The sequence below is a fragment of the Balaenoptera borealis genome (assembly GCF_965194805.1).
Source record: "Balaenoptera borealis genome assembly, chromosome: 2".
NCBI lineage: Eukaryota > Metazoa > Chordata > Mammalia > Artiodactyla > Balaenopteridae > Balaenoptera > Balaenoptera borealis.
Window position 1 is genome coordinate 71,091,922 of NC_138867.1, and position 27,792 is coordinate 71,119,713.

At 35.8% G+C, this 27,792-nt stretch overlaps 1 protein-coding gene and 2 long non-coding RNA genes across 5 annotated transcripts in view; 1 reads left to right on the plus strand and 2 right to left on the minus strand.

Annotated features, from left to right (window-relative positions):
* Window positions 1–21,475, plus strand: part of LOC309622581 — a 216,423-nt gene extending 194,948 nt beyond the window's left edge. Inside the window, exon 2 of the long non-coding RNA XR_014240998.1 lies at window positions 20,774–21,475. This is a non-coding gene — a long non-coding RNA (uncharacterized lncRNA). The remainder of the gene's footprint in view (window positions 1–20,773) is intronic.
* The window catches only part of LOC309622564, an 867,398-nt gene that overhangs the window by 369,656 nt on the left and 469,950 nt on the right, over window positions 1–27,792 (minus strand). The window lies entirely within an intron of this gene.
* CCNH (cyclin H) overlaps window positions 24,752–27,792 on the minus strand; it is a 339,640-nt gene continuing 336,599 nt past the window's right edge. For all 3 annotated transcript variants that reach the window (XR_014240266.1, XR_014240267.1, XR_014240268.1), the window contains exon 10: window positions 24,752–27,189. The gene's annotated coding sequence lies outside the window, so the exon portion shown is untranslated. The remainder of the gene's footprint in view (window positions 27,190–27,792) is intronic.

Here is a 27,792-nt window from a genome sequence, read left to right on the forward strand (position 1 = left end):
AGACAAATTACCGTCCCCATGGCTGCAGCTACTTTCAGGACTGATTAATAATCATTTCCATCCTACACTATCAATTCCAGATCAGTCATACCTTCAGCAAGTACCTCTGCTGGTCTTGGTGGCTTACCTACTGGGATGATTGAGATTTTCAGCCCTGAGGGGTCTACATTACTGGAAACCATGCCCTTCGCACATCATGGCTGCTGAACATGTCCACTCACTGTCAAAATTTGACGGGGGACCACCAATAGGAACCCCATTGAATCACCTCGGTCTCAATCAGATTCTTCCCTGACTCCATTGTGTAACAGCAGTCATATTTCTTCCTGATAATCAAGTCAATTTCCCCTGCTAATCTAGTGAAAAAAGGCACCGAGAGTGACTGGGTAACAGCCATAGCTAAAGGTTTAATGAAACCTTTGCTGTGTTGCTTGGTGAAAGCCTTGCCCTTCTGGGAACTAAAATCTCTAGAACCCTGTAATTTATAAATTTATTTATTTTTTATTTATTTATTTTTGGTTGTGTTGGGTCTTCGTTGCTGTGTGCAGGCTTTCTCTAGTTGCGGCGAGCAGGAGCTACTCTTCATTGCAGTGTGCGGGCTTCTCATTGTGGTGGCTTCTCTTGTTGCAGAGCACAGGCTCTAGGCACGCAGGCTCTAGAGTGCAGGCTCAGTAGTTGCGGCGCACGGGCTTAGTTGCTCCGCGGCATGTGGGATCTTCCCGGACCAGGGCTCGAACCCGTGTTCCCTGCCTTGGCGGGCGGATTCTCAACCACTGCACCACCAAGCCCTAGAACCCTGTAATTTAGAATTGCAGTGACAGACCTACTTTGCAAGTGGATCACTGAGATGATAAGAGGGTCAACTCCTACTTTTACAAATTGCTTCCAAGATCCATGTTTTCTACTCATTGGGGGCACGTGGCCATTCATTTAGGATGTATTCTGCATCTCAGAGGATGACACCTTGTAAGGTATCATTTCTAAGCTAATGCATCAGCTGTGCCTTCAAAGGGCCTTTCTAGGGGCAGGAATGGGTAATGACTATAAGTGAACCTGAGGATTTTTCGGGGGGTGATTAAAATGTTCTAAATTAGATTGTGGTCAGGGTTGTATAATCTGTAAACATGCTAAAATTCATTGAATTGTACACTTAAAATGAGTGACTTCAATGGCATGTCAATTATATCTCAATACAACCATTTTTTAAGGCAGTTCTATCGCTCTGTCAGGCCATCAGCTTGTCTTTGGCACAGTGTGTGATAGAGCCAGTGACTCCCGTGTTCAATTCCCACTACCACACTTCCTTGGCTGTAAAGTGCATCCCTCGGACATTATGCTGGAGCCTGTATTATGGATCAAACACTCTCTCCACTCTCAGATAGTGATCCTGGCTGAAGTTTTGCAGGTGGGAAAGACAAACCAGAATATGTATCTATTTCTGTCAAGATGATTTCTTCCTTTTCTAGAAGAGAGGGGGTTCAATGTATTAAGTTGCCACAAAGCAGGTGGTAGTTCTTCTAGAAAGATGGTGCCATATAAGGGACTCGCCATTGGTCTCTGTTGCTAGCAGGTTGAACATTCAGCAATAGCAGGTGCTAGATCAGTTTTGGTAAATGAGAGGCCATGATATTGACTCCATGCATAACTTCCACCCCCGCTCCCATTGTTAGACTTTTATTGCATTACACTGTACTAGCACTTGGCTGGCCGATGACAGAAGCTGGTGATTCATCTACTTGATTGTTTAGTTCTCCTTTCATGGTGGACAATGGTTGCCAACATTCGATACAAAGATCTTTACAATTTATGTTCAATTATAAAATCTGCTTGGGTCCCTGGGAAACTAGGATAAATGAAGCTGTAGGCTCTGAGAAACTCCCTGAGGAGAAAAATGGTGTATGTTCCCTGCTGTCCTCACCTCCTGATGACTCAATGAACAAAGAGTTTTTAAGCCTCAGGGTGAGGATCACAAAGAAACAGACCCTTTAAATAGCTTACTTCATGGAAATCTGTGGGTGGGTTTATTCAGCAATAGGTGGGCTGAGTCCGTTTCTCATATCTTCTGCAGAAAGGATATGAGATCAGGGAACAGAAGACCCCATGCCACTGGCTCATGGAAGAAAGTTTCACCTCTCACCACTTGTAGGACCCCCACCACTTAATGTTTGACAACCAAAGAGCCAACGAAATAAAAATAACAATCCAACAAATGAACTAGCAGTCAGAGTGTAGTAGAGAGTCAGAATAAACAGAACACATGGCCAGTCCTTAGAACTGCTGAAGGAGACTGGCAACTTTAACAGAAAAATGATAAGAGCCTTTATAAGGAGTTCAAGTACAACATCCCTAGAGAAGCCATCAATCACAAGTTGGGTCTGCCCCAGGTGACCCAGGGCTTCACTAAAAGGGCAGGGCTCTCAGCAGTCCCTTTGCCACATTTTCAGGTCTTGAACAATTTTTCCCTAAAAAGAAAAAAGAAGAGAAATCTAAATTAGCATGGGAGGAATAAAGTATATCAGTAATTATACTAAATATTAATAAATTGAATTGGTTGTTAAAATCAAAGTATCAGAGAATGTCAAAAACCTAATGCTACCTATAAGTTTTATACCCAACAAAGTCACTTAATACAAAGTTCTTTTTAAAGATTGACTTCAATACACCCTTTTCAGAACTGAACAAATCTAGTAGAAAGTAAAAACAAGTAGTATCATGAGGAATGTAATCATTCAATCAGTAAATTTAATGCAGAGAAATTTTCATCCTTTGAACAGAGAATGTACACTTTTCATATACCCACAGTTTATTAAAAAATCATGTCCATCCATAAGGATGAAAGGCTATAAATGAAGTGTAATACAAAAACACTGAAAGGGATATTCATTAGACAGAACTGATTTATTTTGCTTTCCACAACAATTCCCACTGTAAGAGATTAAGATCTCAGGAGCTAGAGAGAAGGACAAACCTTAGAGAAGAAACAGAGCCTTAAGCATTTTATTTGCTTCTGTACTCTGCAAACCGCCACCAGCTAAATTGTAGGTGAGACCAGGCAGCGGTGCTAATCAGTAATGGACGTGGCATATCCCAGAGAGGAACAGACACGTGTCTCATCATTTCATCTGGAAATTCAGAGTTGACAACTTTCTACATGTCATGAAAGTCAGAGAAATGAGACAGGTGCAAGGGTGTCAGTATGAGAATGAATAGCCCCTGAACAGCCTGGGGACCTTGTAATTCCAGAAATTTGCAGGAGAGGACGTGTAATTATGGGAAAGAGTTTGAAAATTGTCCAAGAAAGAAAAAAAATCAGGCGTGTGTGCAGGAATCTCTGTGATGGGAGAAAAAGATTTGTATACTTCTGAAGCAAACAATGAGGAGTGGACCACCTAGATGGGAATTATTCCATGGCATGAGGGAGAACACGGTTGAGGGAACAGTGAAATGAGTTACTTCTCAAAGGATGCCAGCACAAAACCAAAACTAATTGCAGCTGATAAGTGGGTATCCCCTCCTAGCTGATGCCTTACTAATTTTTGTGTAAGACTGCCTCTCAGCACAAACACTGCCAACAGAGATAACATCAACCTATATTATTTTTTCCAAATCAGACAGAATGGAGTTTCAGAACCAGAATTAAAATAGAAAAAAAGATTACATTAAATTTTACGTACCTGTACTTATGACTTGTGAAATTCTGTCTGCTCTACCATATTTTTACAAGATTTTCCACCCTGTATCCCTTGTTCATGGAACTTATTATATCCTTTCATTTTTCCTGTATTCTAAAGAAAGAGATATTTAAATCCAATTACATACAGGTAGAAAGTTACAAAAAGGAAGAAATGTTATTTAACGAGAAAAAAACCTCAAAATACAAGTAAGTACTAAAAATCCACTAGATTTATAAATTAGGAAGTCATTTTTGGCCTTGTTAAAAATAACATTTATTGAGCATTTACTGCAGGTAAGTGAGTGTTGAACAATTTACATGGATTATTTTATTTGCTTGACCCACAAATTCTATGAGAATGGTTATAATTAACCCCATTTTACAGTTGAAGAAACTGAGGTACAGGTAATTAAGGAAGCTCTCTGGTGACACAGAGAGTGACTGAGCCAGGTGTCCAGCCCAGGACTCTGACTCAAGAACCCACACACTTCACCAGCACATCAACTGCAAGAGTCAGCCATCAGGTAGGAATCATCTTGTGCTGCTAAAAATGAAACAAAAAGCAGAGACAAACAAATGAGGAGTTTGAGGATTTTTCCTGTCAGGAAGTCTGGAGGCAGGCAAACCAGGGATGTAGTAAACTAGAGTGACTTCACTTATCACAAACTGTGCTCTTTTTAACTTTCTGCTCCAGCATTCCTAAGGAATGACCCTCATTCTCATGCTCTCAAGGTTTCTGCCACAACTGCAAGCATCAGGCTGGCATTTCAGGCAGGTTAAAGGGAAGAACAAAGGGTGAAAAGAACCATGTGTATTGGAGTCAAGCTATTTTAATGAGCTCATATCACATTGGCAAAAACTCTTTCCCATGACCACCTCTAATGGCAAGATACACTGGGAATTATTTAATAGGGAACATTGCTACCTAGGATAAAATTAGGATTTCTGTTGGTAGGAAGAGAAATATTGTGTATTAGATGGGCAACCAGCAGTCTCTACTATAAGTGGCTTCAGTGGGATAGAACTCAAAATTCAGTGAACCAAAAGTGGTTTTAAATTAAGTAAATTATATAGATTTTCTTTTAGTTTTATTTAAAAAATGGTAAAAATTTAACTTTAAAACATGGAAATGTACATTCTTTTGCCAATCTTTTGGTCTAAGGCCACATCTTTCCTTAGAGTATGTACCCACTGATTATAATTCTGCAACAGCTTTCTTGTATTTTTCACACTTATAATACAGTGTCTCTCTTTTCCCATTTCTTTAAAATGAAAAAAAAGAAACCTCATGTTACAATTGAAGTGCTAAATTCTAGATTTCCAGATTTTTCCATCTTTTACAGTTTTTTAAAATTTAAATAAATAACAAATTTTCAGTAAATGTTTATTGCTTGCTTTCCAAAGTATTCAAATTACTTTTGTAGAAATAGTTTTCTGTGTGTGCGTGTTTCTTGATTCATAAATTATTTAATCAAATTACATAATTATAATAGCAAATGCAACTAACATATGTTATGACACACAAATCAACTCGGACTAAGCAAAAAATAGGGACATACAAAGGAGTAACTTACTACTCTCATTTTGCTTGCCTTGAGTATTAGGATGTTTTATAAGGGAGATGGAGAGTGTTAATTGATCCAAAATTTGTTAATTGGCAGTTGGAGAAGAGAACTTTTATGTAGCTGCATTACTTACTCCTGTGCTAGTTTTTAAGTCTTTGTGGGTTTTTTGGTTTATTTAAATTGAGATATGATTGACATACAAAGAAGCATATTTTTAATGTATATATTTGGATGAGTTTAAAAATAAGTATACATCTGTAAAACTGTCACCATAAACAATGCCATAAACTTAATTGTCACTTCTAAAGATTTCCTCCCTCCCTCCCTCTTTTTTTTTGTAATAAGAACATTTAACATAAGATCTACCCTCTTAACAAATTTTTAAGCATATAATATAGTAGTAACTATATGCACTGTTTGCACAGTAGATCTCTAGGGCTTATTCATCTTGCAAAACTAAATTTGTACCTTTTGACCAACACCTTTCTGATTCACCCTCTGCTTCAATGAGATTGATTAATTTAGATTCTGGATATAAGTGGGACCGTACAGTATGTGTTCTTCTATGTCTGGCTTATTGTACTTGGCATAATGTCCTCTAGGTTCATCCATGTTAGTCCAAATGACAGGATTTTCTACTTTTTTTAAAGCTGGATACTATTCTATTGTATGTATATACCACATTTGCTTGATCCATTCATCTGTTGATGGACATTTAGGTTGTTTCCATGTCTTTATTATTCTGAATAATGCTGCAATGAACATGGGAGTTCAGGTATATCTTCTGAGGTCTTGATTTCAATTCTTCTGAGTATATACCCAGAAGTGGGACTGCTGGATCATATGGTAGCTCTATTTGTAAGTTTTTGAGGAGAATCCATACAGTTTCCCATAGTGACTGTACCAATTTACATTCACACTAACAGTGTACAAGGATTCCCTTTTCTCCGTGTCCTAGCAGACACTTATATATATTTTTTATAATAACCATCTTAACAGATATGAGGTGATATCTCCTTATGGTTTTGATTTGCATTTCCCTGATGATTAGTGATGTTGAGTTCCTTTTCCTATACCTATTGGCCATTTGTATGTCTTCTTCACAGAAATGTCTATTCAGGTCTTTTACCCATTTTTAAAATTGGGTTGTTTTGTTGCTATTGAGTTCTAGGAGATTTTTACACATTTTAGAAATTACTCTTTCTTCCTTTCCTATAAATAATTGTCAGTTGCTCTCTGAAAAGAGCTAAGTACCCAAAGATATGAATTGTTACCTTCTAAGAAAAAATTAAAAATGGTGAAATAAATCAGCTGAGGTATTTATTTCAGGTAAAAAATGATAAATATCTAAAAACAAATGTTAGATTCAAAGATTTTACTGATTTTCAAATGCTTGCTTTTCATGTTTCATGTTTCCATTTTTTAACAAGTTGAGGAATTCACTATATTATGATCATTTAAGAAAATGAGGTGAACAGTGAGTAATATGTTTTGATTAGGGTCACAGAAACCATTCTACCTGCCTGAGCTCCTAAAGGGCTTGACTTCTCAGGTCACTCTGTCAACTAATGCTAAGAATATAAACTCAATTATATTTTAACCCTTGTAATGGATATAATCAAACTTCATATGCAGAATAATTGAATTTAGAATTCATTTAATTTAAAGCAGAAAAGGGATAATTGTAGATGTGGGAATATTCAGCAGGGAAGAGAAGTGATTTGCTAATTAACTCCTAAAATGTGGACCAAAACATTAGAAATTCCCATGTCTCCTATCAGATTCAACAAATATGTATGTGGTCATGGTGAACCAGATATAATGTGGTATTACTTTCAGAGTCCAAGTCTGTTTTTCTTGCTTCACTTTGAACTAAATATTATTCAGCTTATCGAACTAGTACTTATTATAAACTGCTTTGCTACATATTAGCCTAATAACTACACTATCAGTTTAATGTGTCTTACACATACTTCATTCTCCCTGCTCCTACCTACTAAACACAAATCCAAATACACTTTACATATCCCAGTTAAAAATTGCAGATTTTAATTTAATTTTCCAATTTCTAATGGTTACACCGATGGTAATAGATAATTAACTAATAGAACCTGTTGTGTAGGTTATTAGTTATAAAGTTTCTGTTGGTTCTATATTAGATCATAAAGCAAAAGTATTCTAACCCATTCAGAATACAGTTGTAAATTTGGATATGCTTACACATATCCAAACATGCTTTATTTCCTAATCATTCTCTAAACTGTCTGAAAAGAAAAAAGTATATTCAGCTTCCTAGTGATTTATATTTACTGGACTCTAAGTTCCAAATTCTTATCCCATTCCTATATGATTTAGTGACTCACATCAACTGTGGACTAAGTGAATGCTAGCTATCTAAGTGCCTTAATGCATATACATAGGTGCTCAACTGGGCATTACTCACGTGTTGGCACAGAACTGACCCAGCCAGTATATCCAGAACACATGCTACCTAAGTGAGGTATCTAACCTCTGCCTGAGATCATTATTTATAAACCAGAATTGTAACAGGTAGATTTAAATTTACAACCTCCAATTCATGGAGAGCTTATTATTAAGTGGCAAGTATAACTTTTATACAATACAATAGACTACATGTTGACACTTTACATATGAAATTACCTAAGCAAGATGAGAAAATATTAAAATGAGAAGCTATAGAACCAAGGCTTTCATTTATGCCAATAAGTGAAAGAGAATCCAAAACAGTTTGCACTCCAAGTTTTATATATTCTTCTCTATGTGTGGCTAAGCCTGGTCTATGGCATGAAGAACACAGACGAAACTAACATGAATTGTCAAAGCTGTTACCAATCAGGAAAAGTCATCTTGGTGATCTAGAGTATTAGCCATAGTGTTTATGTTTTGCATGAAAGACCTAGTAGTCTACACCATTTTACTGATTAAAAGATATGGGTGATTTACTTAAGGAAATAATAAACTCCTGGTTTTCCAAAGTTCTGTTGAATAGTAGACAATTCATATTTGGGGGTATTGTTATACTTTGCCAAAATATAAATAAATACCATTCATCTGATTTTAAACACATTGTCTAAAACCACAAAGGAAGTAATCACAGAATAGGCTCTCAGTATCTACCAAGAACTTGGCAACTGGATATCATATAACAGATATTCAGTTCACAATGATTCCCATTTATTTTTGAAGATTATTTTTTTTTCTCCTTTGAAAGGAAGGAGCAAGCAAGAGCAGTTCAAAGCCTACATCACTCCCTGGGCACAAGGGCCAGCTTCTGGATGTTTGACCTGTGCTTGGCTTAATGCTCTGATGTTGCCCTCTTGAAATTCTTAATAATTTTTTTAACAAGGGACCCCATATTTTTATTTTGTCATTGGTTCCACAAATTTTGTTACTGGTCTTAATAAGGAGATTGGCTATGGATCGAGGAACAGACTCTGGGCTTTAGTTTGTTACCAGGATATAAATGAACATAAGCCCTTTTCCGTAGCTCTATTATTTCACATTCTCCATTAATATTCTTGCTCTAGTGTCACACACATCCTGCTTCCTGGTCCTCTTTGCTAGTGAAAAGAGCATCGAAAAGTCACAGATTTACCAACCCTAAATGATAAGCAAACTGATATAAAATTGCCTTAACTATACATGTTGTAGGAAGAACAAGTTAATGCCAGTTGAGAATACTTTCATTTTTTAAAACCGAGAAAGGATGCAAATAAGATAAAGCATCAATTTTTCCCGTAAAGAAAAAGTCCACATTTTATCAGCAATATTTGTACTAGAGGAATTATAGCATTATGCTTCAATGTCAGAAACACATATGAGTATACACTTATCTATAGTAAACTTTGTGATTTCTTATTTAAAAATATTTTGAAGACTATTATATGATTAATTTCTTCATATTAGAAAATGCCTCAGTATAATAAAACTTCAAGCACTTTTAGAACATCTGTTTCTGTGTTTTGAGGGAAGTTTTCTGGTTAAAAATTTGTTGCCTTTTAAACTCCTTCAAATCCAGAGAGAGCAGATGGTAATTAACCCAACCCAGGCCATAGTTGCAGGAGGCCTTTTTCCCAGATAAGGGAGGTGACTTATTAGTGTTATGATGCCGTGAATGTTAGGACCCCCAAAGTCCTCACGATACCTTCCTCTCTCACACACTGATGCCTAAAATCCTGCACCTCAGACAGCTAGCTGTCAATTACCACTTGTGACGGTGCCAGGCACTGTGCTAAAAGCTTTACCTCTGCAAGTCATTTAATCCTTTCAACAGGTGGATACTATTTTACACACGAGGAAACTGAGGCCCAAAGAGATTAAGTAATTTGCCTAAAGTCACACAAGTTCAGGTCCAGAAAATCTGCCCCAGAGTCTGTTCTTCGGCAGTAGATGTCACTGCATCACACAAGAGTTTTATTCCTTTGCTTTTGAAACTCCTACCCATTAAGGTGTAAATACTTTTGAATGAAGCTGCCATTTATACCTAAGAAGGGAGAATGTGAGAGCAAGTTTGAGGTGGTGGAAGAGTGCAGGGCTACAACAGAGGCCAAAGTGAGGAAGAAGAAAACGTGACTGGAAAGGAAAGCGGGGGGAGTGTGTGCCTTCTTCCTGTCTAACTCTATCAGGCCAGAGACTGGAGAGCTACAATTTGTTGTCTCCACTCACTTGCAAAAGCCTTCCATATGTCCCACCCAATGCGATGGGATTCATTACTGAGAGGAATTTTGTCATCAGTCAAAGAAGAAAAAAAAATAGTAACAGCAAACAGGAAGCTACCTAAACAAAATGGAATAAATGATTGAAGGCAAATGATCAAAGTTACCTAATCAATACATTTCCATTAGTTAACCCCCAAATATCATCCTAGCACTTACCATTGGCATCATTGCAATGATACCCAGATAAAGGCATCAGAATCCTCAAGATCCAGCCAGAGGGCACAATTCAGGTCATATTAATGTTCACAATTCCCTGGCTCTTCATCCCTACCTGTGACCTTGTATTGTTCTTTATTTCTTTGTGGGAAAAAATAACTTCCAAATAATTATATACTCCTTATAATGTGCCTTTATAAAGGATGTGGCCAATATATCTCTATTTTATATACAATAATCATTGAATTAATATTTCAGCTAACTACTATTCTACATGATTTTTAGAATTTTATAATAAACTTTCATCTTCTGTTCATTGAAGACCCAGAAATTGAAATTATAACTTTTGAAATGAATTATTTATTCATTCTTCCAAATCTTATTTCAATGTCATACCATCTTTCACCATATTCCTTAACAAAAGAGCTTTTTAATTGGGTTACTTTGCTAGAAGTTCAAACATTTATTTGTTCAAAACATTAAAAGTATTTATTGAGGACCTGCTTTACATCAAACACTCAGTAGGTATTTGGCTACATTGTTGAACCCAACAGATGAAAATTCCTGACCTGTTGGAGTTTATGTTTTAGCCACCAGGAAACTGGGCTCTAATTCCTTCACGTGGGAATCATTTCATATTATTTACAGAAATTCCCCTTTTTTAGAGTTAATATGTATCTAGCTCACCATAATTGGTTTTATGGATTAATTTAATGCATAAATGATATAAATGCAGAAGAGCATTATTTGTATCATTATGTGTCCCAAGACCATCAAATCCAGTAGCAACTTAGTCACAGCTTTGTATAGGATAGAGGTATAGGCTGTCCTACACAAAGCAAAGTGGAAAATTTCTCCAAATACATGTGCATTTTAAGGTCTCAATAGTTGAACTCATTATTTAAACAATATAGGACATCTTCAATGATGCATTTTTGGCAAGGAAAGGGAGAGTGCCAGTAGGAAAATAGAAGGGAGTTTCTATATTAGCATTTCTACAATCTTGTCCTTCAGTTTTCAGTGACCTGCAGCTATAAGTCCACTGTATTCATGCTTAAATCCTTCGGGTTCTCATTTTAAAACATTCTACCATTATTCAACCAACCACTGTTACGTATATTGAAAACACACACTGGCAGAAAATTCTAACATATAGGTCATGTTTATTATTCACTTCCTTCTGTTGCTTTTCATCTGTAAACAAATATACAAGGTATAAATCTGCAAACCAAATTCAATAATATTTTCTGTTTTTAATATTTATGAAAGGAGCTGTCATAGGCTCTGTATACATAAAACAATTTATAAACTAAAAAGCATTTACCATTTCCACTCTTAAGAATATAGTATACATTTTTAACAGTTGTAATACATGGCAAGTTTGACAGACACAAAAGGATACAGCTGCTTATAAAGGACACTGACCCTTGTGAGGTTTCCATGCTGTAACAATTTCTTAGTAAACAGTGCCATCATGTGGTGTTTCATTTTAAAATGAATTTCCAGATTCATTATACAATTGAATGTTACTTTTAATAACATAGAATAACAAAAATATTTTTCTTACAGTATAGCATTACAAAAAACTTTATGGCTAATATTTACTAGGATGCATAAATATTCACCAAAAGGGGTTTATATAAGTAAATACTTTTGTTCACTAAATATTTTTATGTACTAAATATCTTACAATAGTTTTACTTATTTTCATGTAAAAGAATCCCCCTTTAAACCTAAACACATGTCACTGAAAAATAAATTGAAAACAATGGTCAAATCATAAGCTAGTTTTCTTAAGTACTGGGTTCAACTTGGTGTGTAAAGACCATGAAAATGCTTTTATTTTTAAAAAAATTTTTAATGCAAACACGTCCTGCTTTAATATAGTTCAAAATACAAAAGTCTAAAAGTAAGGTGTGATTGCTTCATTATGAAAATGCTTTCAAATGTGTCTTAAGATACGGTTATATTTTTGCTCAACTATTGTAATGTATTTTAGAAAAATATGTTTAATGTAATTAGATTTATTTACTTCTTTATATTTGCAAGTTTACTAAGTATTTTAAACTATAATGAAACTAATAGACAGACTAGAAGGAAACCTACAAGAGTATATAATGTTTGTTCTCGCATAGGTAGAAGAAAAGAAAAAAAAAAAAAACCTCTAGGAAAGATAAAGCACAATTTACCATTTTTATTTTATTTTGAAAATCCTTATTAGTAGACATTCTTATACACTACCTAACTCTGTCATTTGACTATTTAAAGAGCTTTCCTCTTAATTTGTCCTCAGTTGGAAATTGAAAAGTAGTCCTCTAACCTTTGTGAGTTCTTCCTCATCTTATTCTTCTCCACTCAGTGAAGACTACTGTATCACACCTAAATAACACACTTACAAATAATACCTATCCACGGACATGACAAAACTTTCTAAAGAATGTGAGAAAAATGTGGTAAGAAGTTTGAATAACAAAACACTTTATTTTAATTTAAATAAATATATTTATTTTATATATTATGTAAAAATGTAAAATAAATAATTTTGTTTCAATTTAAAATAGCAATTTTGTTTCCCTAAAATGTGGTGTTCAAGCCCCTTACCTCTTCAAAGAAAGGTTTCTTGAATGGTAGCATGCTTAATCAAATACATAGTCTTTTAGCTGAGACCCATCTATGTAGGAGAAAAAAGGAACAGAAAGCTTAAACTAAGAAAGAAGGCTTTTTTTAAAAAAGGAAAATCAAGCTCATTAAAAAATAAAGTAAAACTGATTTCAAATAGTTTTTTAACCTAGTCTAAAGGGAATTTTTTTCTGTAAGAGAATTGCCCAAAGAAAGAGAGCAAACATACTGAAATCCTATTAATTACTGTATAGTATTTTGACTTTGCAAGTTTTGTTGTTGTTATTAATCTTATCTTCAGGCACCTCCTATAATATCAGCCAGTTCTTCTATCACAAACAGTTTAGCTCTTAGGTGATAAATTAATTCAGTTGTTACCTAAATCCTGCGGGGAGAGGAAAAGCTGTCCTAATGACTGCTGTAAGTCTCAATCATTAGAAACAGTTTTGTCACTAAACGTAGCATTATTTTCTCCTATGTAGTCAGTAATCTTTAATCTTATCCCTTGATTAATTTTAAGCACAATATTATACAAGGCAACATATCAATGACTATTCTATTTAAAATGAGCTGATTTTCTTTTGATTGTGCACTAAAATGCTTTTATTTCAGAGTTAAAGTCATTTAGAGATGTGGGGGGAAAGCTTTATTTTCTCTTCTTGAAATGTATAACCTCAAAATCTCTATGTCAATGGATACAGAACAATGAACAAAATTCTACAGGAAAATGTCACTATAAAGTATAGATAGGACAAAGAGGAGTCTCTCTCTTGGACAGTGATTGAATGAAACATCAGAAAAAATTAGAAAAGTTAGTAAGACTACATTAAGTGGAGCAGAGGAGGATATCCTCCCTCCCAACTCTTCATCATAAGAATAGATCAGAAAGGGAAAGATTATTCCCAGGAATTACAAATAGATTTGTAATGAAGTTACTAAATCAGAAGTCATTTTCTCAAGTTCATATAGTAACTGAAGGTTAAACTATTTAATAGAGAAAAATTCCCCAAATTTCTACTTGAGCGTAGATATCAAAGAACACAATATTAATCAATATTAAATGGGTGATTAGCTTAAGAACTGTTACTAAGATAAATCTCGGAACAAGCATAAAGCTATCTTTCGGGTAATACTGAGTTTCCTTAAAGTTTTCATCAATTTTTGAAATAAATCTCACTTCTTTACCAAAGATATTGATTAGACATCGTTAAGTATTATATATGATAATAAACTAGGTTTTTAAATCTAGTTTCTCAGAAAAAAAGAAAAGTGAGATAAATACCACAGTTATAGTGAGCTTCCATTATATTAAAAATTAAAACATTTTTAAAAAGTAATCTATTCTCAATAGGTAGCAAATGTGTTAGTAATGTGGTTTTTTAATATTACTTATTAACTCTGTTGCATTCAGTTCTTTTTCTTACATTTTGGATACCTTTAATATGAAAACCTGAATTTTAAGACCTTTAACCCTACTGACATCAGAATCCCCCAAGGATTAAGACTGACCTTTTCCTAGTATTTCAAAAGGAGTGCAACTTCCTAAATTCAAAATATCAGCAATGAGTCAGACACAGATCAGTACAGTCAGTATTTTTAAAGCAGAAGTTGAAAAGTTTTTTTTGTTGAAGGATTGTCTGTTATGTATGAGCGAGTATATTCCATTTTGCTTCATTTTCACAAAAATAGTCTCCAAAAGCTTGGACGATACTAAAGTTTTAGATTTTAAATCTTGCAAATAATGTCTATCTTTTAAAAAAAGTTGCTGAAGCAGGTTTTTTGCTTTTGGTTTTGTTGTTCTTATATAGTTCTGCTGTGGTTTGTGTCCTCACAGATTTTCAGAATAATGTAAAGGAAGGGGAAGTAGACAATATTAGAAGTTTTACACACAAGATACAAATTCAGTAAATGGAAAATAATTACTGATCATAAATAAAAGATAACTATAAAGAGAATAAATGGAAAACTAATTTTTTTTTTTTTTTTTGCTAGATGCTATTTTTTGCTAAAGGCACTGATCCTGATTCTGCTTTCTGGTTGTAAGAGAGAGAGAGGTTAGTAAATATTAGGGAGGCATTAAGGATGTGATAGCACCAAATTTAGACTTTCTCCTTGACATAATTGTCAGAGGATTAGAAGAGAATTGCACAAAGGAATGACCTCCTTGGTTTAAAGTTCATTTGTGGAACAGCTAAAATCATCCAGTGAACAACCAGGAAACATTGCCCACACACTGGCAACCAGTGATCTGGGGGTCTCTCTTCTTCTGAATTTCTACAACTGTATTGTCACATGTACATCCCATGTATTTTGTATGCAAAGTGTATCTTTGGTGTTATTCTTTTTTAATCTGGTCTTTTTAACTGAACTTGAAGACTGCTTGAGAGCAAAGGCCATATAAATTTTTTTAGAATTCCAAATTACCAGAGTATGCTGCACATAAAGTTTTCCTAATTAGTATTTGTTCATCAAGTGGCTGTACATCTGCCTTGCCAGAATGCACAGATGGCATGAAAACATATTATTAGTTATGCTTGAAACAGCCCCATAGCAGAGTCTATATCATAAGCAGCTTTATTTTTCAAGAGATTTCCAAAAGACCCTAAAATACATGTATTTGCTCAAATAAAGCTGACAGAAGATTTGGTATATATATATATATAAGTATACACACACACATACACACATACATGTAAAACAGTCCAAATCCCTACTTTTTATTTGGAGTTGGATGTGATTTACCATGCGTCCTGCATCTATTGACTATGTTTCATGGCATTTGATTTCTTTTTTTTTTTAAACATCTTTATTGGAGTATAATTGCTTTACAGTGGTGTGTTAGTTTCTGCTTTATAACAAAGTGAATCAGCTATACATATACATATCCCCATATCTCCTCCCTCTTGGATATCCCTCCCACCCTCCCTATCCCACCCCTCTAGGTGGTCACAAAGCACCAAGCTGATCTCCCTGTGCTATGTGGCTGCTTCACACTACTTATCTATTTTACATTTGGCAGTATATATGAATCCATGCCACTCTCTCACTTCATCCCAGCTTACACTTCCCCCTCCCCGTGTCCTCAAGTCCATTCTGTACGTCTGCATCTTTATTCCTGCCCTGTCCCTAAGATCATCAGAACCATTTTTTTTTAATTCCATATATATGTGTTAGCATACGGTATTTGTTTTTCTCTTTCTGACATACTTCACTCTGTATGACAGACTCAGGGTCCATCCACATCACTACAAATAATTCAATTTCGTTTCTTTTTATGGCTAAGTAATATTCCATTGTATATATGTGCCACATCTTCTTTATCCATTTATCTATCGATGGACACTGAGGTTGCTTCCATGTCCTGACTATTGTAAATAGAGCTGCAATGAATATTGTGGTACATGACTCTTTTTGAATTTTGGTTTTCTCAGGGTATATGCCCAGTAGTGGGATTGCTGGGTTGTATGGTAGTTCTATTTTTAGTTTTTTAAGGAACCTCCATATTGTTCTCCATAGTGACTGTATCAATTTACATTCCCACCAACAGTGCAAGACGGTTCCCTTTTCTGCACACGCTCTCCAGCATTTATTGTTTGTAGATTTTTTGATGATGGCCATTCTGACTGGTGTGAGGTGATACCTCACATTGTAGTTTTGATTTGCATTTCTCTAATGATTAGTGATGTTGAGCATCCTTTCATGTGTTTGTTGCAATCTGTATATCTTCTTTGGAGAAATGCCTGTTTAGGTCTTCTGCCCATTTTTGGATTGGGTTCTTTGTTTTTTTCATAATGAGCTGCATGAGCTGCTTTCAACTTTTGGAGCTTAATCCTTTGTCAGTTGTTTCATTTGCAAATATTTTCTCCCACTTTGAGGGTTATCTTTTGGTCTTGTTTATGGTTCCCTTTGCTGTGCAAAAGCTTTTAAGTTTCATTAGGTCCCATTTGTTGATTTTTGTTTTTATTTCCATTTCTCTAGGTGGTGGGTCAAAAAGGATCTTGCTGTGATTGATGTCATAGAGTGTTCTGCCTGTGTTTCCTCTAAGAGTTTTACAGTGTCTGGCCTTACATTTAGGTCTTTAATACATTTTTCTGTATGGTGTTAGGGAGTGTTCTAATTTCATTCTTTTACATGTAGCTGTCCAGTTTTCCCAGCACCACTTGTTGAAGAGGCTGTCTTTTCTCCATTGTATGTTCTTGCCTCCTTTATCAAAAATGAGGTGACCATATGTGTGTGGGTTTATCTCTGGGCTTTCTATCCTGTTCCATTGATCTATATTTCTGTTTTTGTGCCAGTACCATACTGTCTTGATTGCTGTAGCTTTGTAGTATAGTCTGAAGTCCAGGAGCATGATTCCTCCAGCTCTGTTTTTCATTCTCAAGATTGCTTTGGCTATTCGGGGTCTTTTGTGTTTCCATACAAATTGTGAAATTTTTTGTTCTAGTTCTGTGAAAAATGCCATTGGTAGTTTGATAGGGATTGCACTGAATCTGTAGATTGATTTAGGTTGTATAGTCATTTTCACAATGTTGATTCTTCCAATCCAAGAACATGGTATATCTCTCCACCTGTTGGTATCATCTTTAATTTCTTTCATCAGTGTCTTATAGTTTTCTGCATACAGGTCTTTTGTCTCCTTAGGTAGGTTTATTCCTAGGTATTTTATTCTTTTGTTGCAGTGGTAAATGGGAGTGTTTCCTTAATTTCTCTTTCAGATTTTTCATCATTCATGAATAGGAATGCAAGAGATTTCTGTGCATTAATTTTGTATCCTGCTACTCTACCAAATTCATTGATTAGCTCTAGTAGTTTTCTGGTAGCATCTTTAGGATTCTCCATATATAGTATCATGTCATCTGCAAACAGTGACAGCTTTACTTCTTCTTTTCCAGTTTGGATTCCTTTTATTTCTTTTTCTTCTCTGATTGCTGTGGCTAAAACTTCCAAAACTGTGTTGAATAAGAGTGGTGAGAGTGGGCAACCTTGTCTTGTTCCTGATGTTAGAGGAAAGGGTTTCAGTTTTTCACCATTGAGAATGATATTGGCTGTAGGTTTGTCATATATGGCCTTTATTATGTTGAGGTAAGTTTCCTCTATGCCTACTTTCTTGACAGTTTTTATCATAAATAGGTGTTGAATTTTGTTGAAAGCTTTTTCTGCATCTATTGAGATGCTCATATGGTTTTTCTCCTTCAGCTTGTTAATATGGTTTATCACACTGATAGATTCGTGTATATTGAAGAATCCTTGCATTCCTGAGATAAACCCCACTTGATCATGGTGTATGATCGTTTTAATGTGCTGTTGGATTCTGTTTGCTAGTACTTTGTTGAGGATTTTTGCATCTATGTTCATCAGTGATATTGGCCTCTAGTTTTCTTTCTTTGTGACATCATTGTCTGGTTTTGGTATCAGGGTGATGGTGGCCTTGTAGAATGAGTTTGGGAGTGTTCTTCCCTCTGCTATATTTTGGAAGAGTTTGAAAAGGATAGGTGTTAGCTCTTCTCTAAATGTTTGATAGAATTCGCCTGTGAAGCCATCTGGTCCTAGGCTTTAGTTTGTTGGAAGATTTTTAATCACAGTTTCAATTTCATTACTTGTGATTTGTCTGTTCATATTTTCTATTTCTTCCTGGTTCAGTCTCTGAAGGTTGTGCTTTTCTAAGAATTTTTCCATTTCTTCCAGGTTGTCCATTTTATTGGCATAGAGTTGCTCTTAGTAATCTCTATGATCCTTTGTATTTCTGCAGTGTCAGTTGTTACTTCTTTTTCATTTCTACTTCTATTGATTTGAGTCTTTTCCCTTTTTTTCTTGATGTGTCTGGCTGATGGTTTATCAATTTTGTTTATCTTCTCAAAGAACCAGCTTTTAGTTTTATTGATCTTTGCTATTGTTTCCTTCATTTCTTTTTCCTTTATTTGTGATATGATCTTTATGATTTCTTTCCTTCTGCTAACTTTGGGTTATTTTGTTCTTCTTTCTCTAATTGCTTTAGGTGTAAGGTTAGGTTGTTTATTTGAGATGTTTCTTGTTTCGTAAGGTAGCATTGTATTGCTATAAACTTCCCTCTTAGAACTGCTTTTGCTGCATCCCATAGGTTTTGGGTCATCATGTTTTCATTGTCATTTGTTTCTAGGTATTTTTTGATTTCCTTTTTGATTTCTTCGGTGATCTCTTGGTTATTCAGTAGTGTATTGTTTAGCCTCCATGTGTTTGTATTTTTACAGATTTTTTCTGGTCATTGATATCTAGTCTCACAGCATTGTGGTCAGAAAAATACTTGATACGTTTTCAATTTTCTTAAATTTACCAAGGCTTGATTTGTGACCCAAGATATGATCTATCCTTGAGAATGTTCCATGAGCACTTGAGAAGAAAGTGTATTCTGTTGTTATTGGATGGAATGTCCTATAAGTATCAATTAAGTCCATCTTGTTTAATGTATCATTTAAAGCTTGTGTTTCCTTATTTATTTACATTTTTGATGATCTGTCCATTGGTGAAAGTGGAGTGTTAAAATCCCCTATTATGTTTGTGTTAGTGTTGATTTCACCTTTTATGGCTGTTAACATTTGCCTTATGTAGTGAGGTGCCCCTATGTTGGGTGCATAAATATTTACCATTGTTATGTCTTCTTCTTGGATTAATCCCTTGATCATTATGTAGTGTCCTTCTTTGTGTCTTGTGATAGTCTTTATTTTAAAGTCTATTTTGTCTGATATGAGAATTGTTACTCCAGCTTTCTTTTGATTTCCATTTACATGGAATATCTTTTTCCATCCCCTCACTTTCAGTCTGTTTTTGTCCCTAGGTCTGAAGTGGGTCTCTTGTAGACAGCAAATATACAAGTCTTGTTTTTGTATCCATTCAGCCAGTCTATGTCTTTTGGTTGGAACATTTAATCCATTTACATTTAAGGTAATTATCAATATGTATGTTACTATTACCATTTTCTTAATGGTTTTGGGTTTGTTTTTGTAGGTCCTTCCTTCTGTTGTGTTTCCTGCCTAGAGAAGTTCCTTTAGTATTTGTTGTAAAGCTGGTTTGGTGGTGCTGAATTCTCTTAGCCTTTGCTTGTCTCTAAAGTTTTTAATTTCTCCATCGAATCTGAATGAGATCCTTGCTGAATAGAGTAATCTTGGTTGTAATTTTTTCCCTTTCATCACTTTAAATATGTCCTGCCACTCCCTTCTACCTTCAGAGTCTCTGCTGAAAGATCAGCTCTTAACCTTATAGGGATTCCCTTGTATGTTATTTGTTGTTTTTCCCTTGTTGCTTCTAATATTTTTTCTTTATATTTAGTTTTTGATCATTTGATTAATATGTCTTGGCGTGTTTCTCCTTGGATTTATCCTGTATGGGGCTCTCTGAGCTTCCTGGACTTGATTAACTATTTCCTTTCCTATATTAGGGACGTTTTCAACTATAATCTCTTCAAATATTTTCTCAGTCCCTTTCTTTTTCTCTTCTTCTTCTGGGACCCCTATAATTCGAATGTTGGTGCGTTTAATGTTGTCCCAGAGGTCTCTGAGACTGTCCTCAGTTCTTTTCATTCTTTTTTCTTTATCCTGCTCTGCAGTAGTTATTTCCACTATTTTATCTTCCAGGTCACTTCTCCGTTCTTCTGCCTCAGTTATTCTGCTATTCTTTCTAGAGAATTTTTAATTTCATTTATTGTGTTGTTCATCATTGTTTGTTTGCTCTTTAGTTCTTCTAGATTCCTGTTAAACGTTTCTTGTATTTTCTCCATTCTATTTCCAAGATTTTGGATCATCTTTACTATCATTACTCTGAATTCTTTTTCAGATAGACTGCCTATTTCCTCTTCATTTGTTTGGTCTGGTGGGTTTTTACCTTGCTCCTTCATCTGTTGTGTGTTTCTCTGTCTTCTCATTTTGCTTAACTTACTGTGTTTGGGGTCTCCTTTTCACAGGCTGCATGTTCGTAGTTCACGTTGTTTTTGGTGTCTGCCCCCAGTGGCTAAGGTCGGTTCAGTGGGCTGTGTAGGCTTCCTGGTGGAGGGGACTGGTTCCTGTGTTCTGGTGGATGAGGCTGGATCTTGTCTTTCTGGTGGGCAGGACCACATCCAGTGGTGTGTTTTGGAGTGTCTGTGACCTTCTTATGATTTTAGGCAGTCTCTCAGCTAATGGGTGGGGTTGTGTTCCTGTCATACTAGTTGTTTGGCATGGGGTGCCCAGCACTGTAGCTTGCTGGTTGTTGAGTGGAGCTGGGTCTTGGCCATTGAGATGGAGATCTCTGGGAGAGTTTTCGCCGTTTGATATTACATGGAGGTGGGAGGTCTCTGGTGGAGCAAAGTCCTGAACTTGGCTCTCCCACCTCAGAGGCACAGACCTGACCCCTGGCCAGAGCACCAAGACCCTGCCAACCACACGGCTCAGAAGAAAAGGGAGAAAAAAAGAAAGGAAGAAAAAAAGGAAAATAATAAGAAATAACGTTATTAAAATAAAAAATAAAAAATTATTAAAGATAAAAAAATTAAAAAGTAATAAAAAAAGAGAAAAATGATAGAAGGAACAGAGCAACCAAACCAAAAAACGAATTCACCTATGATAACAAGCACTAAAAACTATTAAAAAAAAAAAAAACCGACAGAACCCTAGGACAAATTGTAAAAGCAAAGCTATACAGACAAAATCACACAAAGAAGCATACACATACACAGTCACAAAAAGAGAAAAAGGAAATATATATATATTTTTTTTTTTTAAAGGAAGAGAGCAACCAAAGTAATAAACAAATCTACCAATGATGAACTAAGATAAACATAAATCAGAAACCAGTCAGTCGCATACAGCAAACCCCATGTCTACAGTTGCTCCCAAAATCCATCACCTCAATTTTGGGATGATTCGTTGTGTATTCAGGTATTCTAGAGATGCAGGATACATCAAGTTGATTGTGGAGATTTAATCCACTGCTCCTGAGGCTGCTGGGAGAAACTTCACTTTCTCTTCTTGGTTGGCATAGCTCCTGGGGTTCAGCTTTGGATTTGGCCCCGCCTCTGCATGTAGGTCGCCTGAGGGCGTCTTTTCCTGCCCAGGCAGGATGGGGTTAAAGGAGCAGCTGATTAGGGGGCTCTGGCTCACTCAGGCCGGGGGGAGGGCAGGGTGTGGAATGTGGCATGAGCCTGCAGCAGCAGAGGCCAGCGTGACGTTGCAGCAGCCTGAGGCGCGCCGTGTGTTCTCCCGGGGAAGTTGTCCCTGGATCATGGGACCCTGGCTGTGGTGGGCTGCACAGACTCCCGGGAGGGGAGGTGTGGATAGTGACCTGTGTTTGTACACAGGTTTCTTGGTGGCTGCAGCAGCAGCCTTAGTGTTTCATGCCCATCTCTGGTGTCCGTGCTGATAGCCGTGGCTCGCGCCCGTCTCTGGACCTTGTTTAGGCAGTGCTCTGAATCCCCTCTCCTCGCGCACCCCAAAACAATGTTCTCTTGCCTCTTAGGCAGGTCCACACTTTTTCCCGGACTCCCTCCTGGCTAGTTGTGGCGCACTAGCCCCCTTCAGGCTGTGTTCATGCAGCAAACCCCAGTCCTCTCCCTGGGATCTGACCGCCGAAGCTGAGCCTCAGCTCCCAGCCCCCACCTGCCACGGCGGGTGAGCAGACAAGCCTCTCGGACTGGTGAGTGCTGGTCGGCACCGATCCTTTGTGCGGGAATCTCTCCGCTTTGCCCTCCGCACTTCTGTTGCTGCACTCTCCTCTGTGGCTCCAAAGCTCCCCCCACCCCGCCACCCCATCTCCGCCAGTGGAGGGGCTTCCTAGTGTGTGGAAACTTCTTCCTTCACAACTCACTCCCAGAGGTGCAGGTCCCATCCCTATTCTTTTGTCTCTGTTTTTTCTTTTTTCTTTTGCCCTTCCCAAGTACATGGGGAGTTTCTTGCCTTTTGGGAAGTCTGAGGTCTTCTGCCAGCATTCAGTAGGTGTTCTGTAGGAGTTGTTCCACATGTAGATATATTTGTGATGTATTTGTGGGGAGGAAGGTGATCTCCACGTCTTACTCCTCTGCCATCTTGACGGTCTCCAGCATTTGATTTCTATGTGTTATTTTAACATTTTTCTGTCAGCACATCTTCTGTGGTAATCATGTTTTTTAGTTTTTCATAATTATCACTACTGAGATATAATTTATATACAGTAAAAAGTACCATGCATTTAATATATAGAACTTTTCCAGTACTCAAAAAAGTTCCTTCTTAACCCCTTGTAGTCATTTATCCCATCTCTAACCCTGTGAAACTACTGATATGCTTTCTGTCCTTATAAACTAGTTATGTCTTTTTCTAGAATTTCAGGTGAGGAGAGCCACACAGTGTGTACTTTTTTGCTTCTGACTTCTTTTACAAAGCAATAATGCTTTTGAGATTTATCTATGTTTTATGTGTACTGAATTCATTCCTTTTGTTACTGATATTCCGTTGTATGGATACAACATTTTGTTCATTCATCACTTGTTGAATATTTGGTTTGCTGCTGGTTTGTTTTTTACCTTTTATCTTCTATGAACATCTGTGTTCATCTTTATACATATATGTCCGTGGACGTATATTTTTATTTCTCTTGAATAAATACATAGGAGTGAAATTCCTGAGTAACGTAACAAACATCTGTTTAGCTTTGTAAAAGATTGCTGAGCTGTTCACAGTGGTTGTGCCATTTTCCATTCCTACCAGCAATGTATGAAGGTTTCAGTTGTGCACCTTTGCCACTTCTCAGGCCAGAATAACATTGTCAGTCTTTTTAATTTTAGCATTCTGATGGGGGTGTAGTGTATCTCATTGTGGTTTTAATCTCCATTTCTCTGATGACCAATAATATGGAGCATCTGTTTAGGTGTTTACTCATCATTTATATATCCTCTTTTGGAAAGTCTCCTCAAAACTTTTGCCCATATTTTAATTGCATTGTTTCTCTTCTTACTGTTGAGTTATAAGCCTTGTATATGTCTGGACACAAGTCTTTTGACATGTATATGTTTTATAAATATTTTCTTCCATTTTCTTAAAGCTGTCTTTGTAAGAGCAAAAGTTTTAAATTTTGATGAAATCCAATTAATTGATTCTTTTCTCTTACAGGTCATGCTTTTTATATCCTATCCAAGAATCTTTGCCTAACACAAGGTCATAATGATTCTCTCCTGTGTTTTCTTCTAAACGACTTGTAGCTTAACTTTTACATATAGGTCTGTATTCATTTTAATTTAACTTGTATGTGTGGTAAGAGATAAGGGTTAAGCTCAAATGCCAGCACCGTTTGGTGAAAAGACTACCTTTTCCTCGTGGAATTAGTTTGCCATCTTTGCCAAAAATCAAATAAATATGTGTGTGTGGTTTATATTTGGACTATTGATTCTAATCCTTTTCCTATATAACTATAGTTATGCCAATACCACATTATTTTAATTACTGTAGTTCAAAATCAAGTATCCTAAGTCACCCAAATTGTCCACCTTTTTCAAAAGTCCTTGAATTTCCATACAAATTTTTTAATAAACATGTCAATTTCTACCAAAAAGCCCAATGAAATTTTGATTGGGATTATTTTAAATCTATTGATCACTTTGGGGAGAATTATAATCTTAACAATATTGAGTTTTCCAATTCATGAATAAGATATGTCTCTCTCCAGTTTTAAGTAGGGTCTTAATTTCTCTCATCAGTATTTTACAGTTTTCAATGTACATGTCTCAAACACATTTTATACCATTTATCCCTATGCATTTCATGATTTTACATGCTGTTTTAAATGCTACAGTAAATCTTATTTTATTTTTCAATTGTTCATCACTTATATATAAATATAGCTGGTTTTTTATATTGATTTTGTATCCTGCAAACTTGCTAAACTCACCTATTAGATCTAAAAGATTCTTGTAGATTCCTTAGGATTTTCAATATACGGTACCATGTTGTCTAAGAATAAAGATAGTTTTACTCTTCCTTTCCAGTCTGTGTCACATATTTCTTTTCTTTTTCTTTTCTTTCTTTCTTTTTTATTGTATTTTTTCTGTTTTTGTGGCTTTATCACACTGGCTTGTTTGGACCTTCAGTACAATATTAAGTAGAAGTGATGAGAGTGGGTATCTTTGTTTTGTTTCTGATATAATGGAGAAAGCATCCTGTCTTCTATTATGTTGGTTGTAGGAGGGATGGATGGATAGATAGATAGATTGATAAATAGATATACGTCCTTCATCATATTCTAGAAATTTCCTTCTATTTCTAGTTTTTTTTTTTAATCATGAATAGGTGTTGAATTTTGACAAATTCTTTCTCTGCATTCACTGAGATAGCATACGGTTTTTCTCTTTTGTTTGGTTACATTCGTTTTTGAATGATAAGTCAACTCTGCATTACTAGAATACATTTCACTTTGCCATGATGTATTTTCCATTTTTTAAGTTGTGTAAATTGCTGCATTCAATTTGACAATATTTGTTACAGATTTTGAATATATGTTCATGAAGGATAGTCATCTTTAGTTTTGTTTCCCTGTGATATCTTTGTCTGTTTTGCTTTCAAGGTAATATTAAAGTTGTAAAATGAGTTTTGAAGTAGCCCCTCTTCCTTTATTTTCAGAAGGAGTTTGTGTAGGATTGGTATTATTTCTTCCTTAAATGTTTGATAGAATTCATCCATGATGCTATTTTGGCCTGGTTAAAATATTTAGTTTCTTTAGTTGAATAAAGATATTTAGGGGTTCTATTTCTTCTTGAATTCGTTTTGGTCAGTTATGTTCTTCAAGGAAATTGCCCATATAATCTACACTGTTAATTTATTGACATAGAGTTGTTTGTAATATTACCTTTTTATCCTTTTAATGTCTGTAGAGTCTCTGGTGATGTTCCTATTTTTATTCTGATATTGTCAATTTAGTTCCTTTCAGTTTTTCTTTTTTTCTTGATCAATATAGGTAGAGACATCAATTTCATTGATTATTTTGGAAGCAAAAAAAACAGGTTTGAGGTTCATTGATTTTTCTCTGTTGTTTTTCTGATGTTAATTTCTTTGATTTTTAAATTTCTTTTTTTTTTAACATCTTTATTGGAGTATAATTGCTTTACAATGTTGTGTTAGGTTCTGCTGTATAACAAAGTGAATCAGCTATAGGTATACATATATCCCCATATCCCCTCCCTCTTGTGTCTCCCTCCCACCCTCCCTATCCCACCCCTTTAGGTGGGCACAAAGCACTGAGCTAATCTCCCTGTGCTGTGTAGCTGCTTCCCACTAGCTATCTATTTTACATTTGGTAGTGTATATATGTCAGTGCTACTCTCTCACTTCGTCCCAGCTTACCCATCCCACTCCCCATGTCCTCAAGTCCATTCTCTACATCTGCGTCTTTATTCCTGTACTGCCCCTAGGTTCATCAGAACCTTTTTTTTTTTTTTTTTTTAGAATCCATATATATGAGTTAGCATACAGTATTTGTTTTTCTCTTTCTGACTTACTTCACTCTGTGTGACAGACTCTAGGTCCATCCACTTCACTACAAATAACTCAATTTCATTTCTTTTTATGGCTGAGTAATATTCCATTGTATATATGTGTCACATCTTCTTTATCCATTCATCTGTCGATGGACACCTAGGTTGCTTCCATGTCCTGGCTATTGTAAATAGTGCTGCAGTGAACATTGTGGTACATGACTCTTTTTGAATTATGGTTTCCTCAGGGTATATGCCCAGTAGTGGGATTGCTGGGTCGTATGGTAGTTCTATTTTTAGTTTTTTAAGGAACTTCCATACTGTTCTCCATAGTGGTTGTATCAATTTACATTCCCACCAACAGTGCAAGAGAATTCCCTTTTCTCCACACCCTCTCCAGCATTTATTGTTTGTAGATTTTTTTGATGATGGCCATTCTGACTGGTGTGAGGTGATACCTCATTGTAGTTTTTTTTTTTTCACACACGCACACTGTATTTTATTTTTACAAGAGATAAATAGACTGACACCAAGCATTGTAAATGGATGACCACAACAAAGGCAACAATGATTGCAATTACCAAACATGAAACACACTCATACTATGTCATAATATTGACATTCAGTCCAGTAATCCTCCACTGTAACAGCTCCTTTACTTTGCAGTGAAAATTGATTTGTATATTCTTTGCCTCTGAGTCCTTGTGGGATTTTTTTTTTTTAATTCAAACAGAAAGTCTCAAAAATTATAATCATCCTCATCAGTTCACTCAGTCCCATGTAAATAATTTTTTTTTTCATCTTGATCTTTTGTTAGCACTTTTATGAGTTCATCAGTTTTTCATTAGAGTTCTGAAAATGCTTATTCATTCAGTTCAGCAGTACAGTTACCAGAAACCTGTACTTGTCAGAGTCTTTTCCATGAATTCCTTGAAGATGAAACCCTTTTATAGGAACATATTTGCAAAAGCATCAGAGTACACCCAGAACTGTCTGTAAATGACAAAAGACTTAAAAGTGACCACGGTTAAAGATTTGATGAAAGTTCATAATAGTGCAATTGACAAGGAAATTTAGTTTTTTCTGAGATATACATTTTAAAGTAATAACTAGAATTATGACTTATAACATTATACCAGGACATATAAGATTTTTAGAAATTTCACGTAATGTCTGAAACATTTATATTAACATATTTCCATACAGATAACCCAATGAAAGTTTAGTATTAGTTGTTTTGTTTGTTTGTTTGTTTGTTTATACTGCAGGTTCTTATTAGTCATCAGTTTTATACACATCAATGCATACATTTCAATCCCAGTCGCCCAATTCAGCACACCACCATCCCCATCCCACTGCAGTTTTCCCCCCTTGGTGTCCATATGTCTGTTCTCTACATCTGTGTCTCAACTTCTGCCCTGCAAACCGGCTCATCTGTACCATTTTTCTAGGTTCCACATATACGCGTTAATATACGACATTTGTTTTTCTCTTTTTGACTTACTTCACTCTGTATGACAGTCTCTAGATCCATCCACGTCTCAACAAATGACTCAATTTCGTTCCTTTTTATGGCTGAGTAATATTCCATTGTAT